Here is a 3,673-nt window from a genome sequence, read left to right on the forward strand (position 1 = left end):
ATTCCATATTTTGGCTATTGTAAATAATGCTACAAAAAACAGGGGTGCATGTATCTTTTCAATTTTTTTTTTTTCAAATTTCTATTTAAATTCTAGTTATCATATACTGTAATATTGGTTTCAGGAGTAGAATTTAGTGATTCATCACTTATATACAACACCCAGTGTTCAATAAGACAAGAGCCCTCCTTAATACTCATCACCCATTTAGTCCATCACCACCCACCTTCTTTGCATCAACTGTCAATTTGTTCTGTATAGTTAAGAGTCTGTTACACTATGCTTCCCGCTTTTTCCCCTTTCCCCTATGTTCATCTGTTTTGTTTCTTAAATTCCACATATGAATGAAATCATATGGTATTTTTATTTCTCTGACTGACTTATTATGCTTAGCATAATACACTCCAGCTCCACCCGTGTTGTTGCAAATGGCAAGATTTCCATCTTTTTGATGAGTGAGTAATATTCCATTCATTAGCCAAAGGATATTTGGGCTCTTTCCATAATTTGGCTATTGTTGATAATGTTGCTATACAACCTGGGGTACATGTGCTCCTTCAAATCAGTATTTTTGTATCCTTTGGGTAAATACCCAGCAGTACAAATACTGGATCATAAGGTAGTTCTAGTTTTAACTTTTTGAGGAATTCCATGCTGTTTTCCAGAGTAGCTACACAAGTATGCATTCCCACCAATAGTGTAAAAGGGTTCCCTTTTCTACACATCTTCGCAAACATACATTGTTTCCTGTGTTGTTAACTTTAGGTATTCTGACAGGTGTGAGGTGACATCTCTGATGGTGAGTGATGTTGAGCACATTTTCATGTGTTTGTTGGCCATCTGGATATCTTCTTTGGAAAAATGTCTATTTATGTCTTCTGCTTATTCCTTAATTGGATTATTTGTTTTTTGGGGTGTAGATTTTGAGAAGTTCTTTATAGATTTTGGATATAACCCCTTATCACATATGTCATTTGCAAATACCTTCTCCGATTCTGTAGACTGCCTCTAAGTTTTCTTGATTGTTTCCTTTGCTGGGCAGAAGATTTTCATCTTGATGAAGTCCCAAAAGTTCATTTTTGCTTTTGTTTCCCTTGCCTCTGGAAACATGTCTAGTAAGAAGTTCCTACTGCTGAGGTCAAAAAGGTTGCTGCCTGTGTTCTCTAGGATTTTCATGGTTTCCTGTCTCACATTTAGGTCTTTCATCCATTTTGAACTTCTTTTCATGTATGGTGTAAGATAGTGGTCCAGTTTCATTCTTTTACATGTTGTTGTCATTTTCCCAACACCATTTATTGAAGAGACTGTCTTTTTTCCCTTGGATATTCTTTTTTTGCTTTGTCAAAGATCAGCTGTCCTTATAGTTGTTGGTCCATTTCTGGGTTTTCTATTCTATTCCATTTATCTATGTTTCTTTTAAAAATATATGTATTTAAAAAAAGATGGTGGAGGAATAGGGGACCCTATTCCAACTGGTTCCCGGAATTGACCTGGATATCTACCGGACCACTCTGAGCACCCACAAAATCAGCTTGAGATGTAAGAAAATAGATCTGGATCTCTACAAACAGAATATCTTGGGTGGTTGGTTTTGAGGTACAAAGCAGGGACCTGTGATCCTGCGGGCAGATATCAGAGGATAAACGGCAGCGGGAAGGAGCCTGGCCATCAGGATCCTACACCGCTGGTGAGCAACAACCTCGTGTGCTGGGGATGGGGCACAGACTCGCAGACCGGTAGCGGCTGGGAAAGGACTTTAAGGCAGCCCCCGGGACGGAAACCCAGAGCAGCAGGGTCATATGTGTGAACTGGGAGCGGCTGGCAGTTTTAGAAGCACAAAGGGCAGAGACGTGCCCCTACCTGGAGGCAGGACTGGGAGCGCTGCAGAGGGGTGCACAACCCAGGATGCTGCAGTTTATAGCAGCACAGACAGAAATGGAGATAGTGTGGCCTGGAGAGCTCACTGAAGAACAGACTGCAATCTCTCTGCTCTAAGGCAGAGCGTTGGAAATGGACTCTCCTGCTCTGACTCTAGGAAGAGATGTGGAAAGCCGCCAGAGAACAAAAGCCCCAAAGAACTGGTTCCCACTGAGCCCATAACCCGCCACAGGGGGGCAGGGCAACTCTGCCCAAACAGGGTTGCCTGAGTAACAGTGCAGCAGGCCCCTCCCCCAGAAAACAGGCTGGAAAAACAAGAGGCCAATAACCCTAAGATCCCTAGAAAACCAGTGCATCTTGCTTGGGTTGTGGTCAATAATTTGGACTCTATACATTCCCTCAACCACCCATCAACAGAATAACTAGGAGGAGGGACCCCCAAAACAGAAAAGACTCAGAGATTATGACTTATGCCACAGATTTACAAATGGATGAAGATATATCCAAGAAATCCATCCCTGTTGATGGAAGGGGTAAAGAATAGCATGGACATGCTCCCTTTCCTGGACAGGGGAGTTCGCACCACCACTATTCAGGAAGAGTGAATATTCACAGAAGAGTGAATATTCTCCTGTCTTGTGTCCCAGGCTTTCTTTGGATCCCTGCCTTCACCCTGTTTGTGTCTGCACTGTCCACCAACTTGGCAATGGCTCAGTGTCCCTACATTTTATCACAGGTGTGTGGCTGGTTTTCAAAACTTCAAATTTTAGGGACTTGGCATGGTGCACACACACACTGATCCTCTGTGGGAAGGTCTCACCACCCTGTGGCTTGTACCAGTTTGTCCCAGAAAAACACTCACACAACCATGCAGGGGCTTGAATTTTTTTAATTAACTTATTTTATTTAATTCGATTAATTAACGTATAGTTTATCATTAGTTTCAGATGTAGAGTTCAGTACTTCATCAGTTGCATATAACACCAGGTGTGCATTACATCAGGTGCCCTCCTTAATGCCCATCACCCAATTACCCCATCCCCCCACTCCCCTCCCCTCCAGCAACCCCCAGTTTCTTTCCCATATTTAAGAACTTCTCATGGTTTGTCTCCCTCTCTAATTTATTTTTCCCTCTTTTCCCCTATGATCCTCTGTTTTGTTTCTTAAATTCCACATATGAGTAAAATCATATGATAAATGTCTTTCTCTGATTGATTTATTTTGCTCAACCTAATACCCTCCAGTTCCATCCATGTTGATGTAAATGGTAAGATTTGATCCCTTTTGATGGTTGGATAATATTTCATTATATCTATATATCTATATCTATGTCTGTATCTATCTATTTATCTATCATCTATCTGTCTGTCTATCTATCTATCTATCTATCTATCTATCTATCTATCTATCTATATCACATCTTCTTTATCCATTCTCCTGAGCAATGGGTATCTGGGCTTTATCCATAATTTGCCTATTTTGGACATTGCTCTTACAAACATTGGGGTGCATGTGCCACTTTGGATCACAACATTTGTACCTTTGGGTAAATATCTAGCAGTGCAATTGTTGGGTCATAAGGTAACTCTATTTTTAACTTCTTGAGGAACCTCCTTACTGTTTACCAGAGTGGCTGTACTAGTTTTCATTCCCACCAACAGTGAAAGAGGATTCCCCTTTACCCACATCTGCTCCAACATTTGTTGTTTCCTGACTTGTTAATTTTAGCCATTATGACTGGTGTGACGTGGTATCTCATTGTGGTTTTGACTTGTATTTCCCTGATGGCAAGTGA

The sequence above is a fragment of the Mirounga leonina genome, unplaced genomic scaffold (genome assembly GCF_011800145.1).
Source record: "Mirounga leonina isolate KUSES-001 unplaced genomic scaffold, KU_Mleo_1.0 Mir_204, whole genome shotgun sequence".
NCBI classification, from domain to species: Eukaryota; Metazoa; Chordata; class Mammalia; order Carnivora; family Phocidae; genus Mirounga; species Mirounga leonina.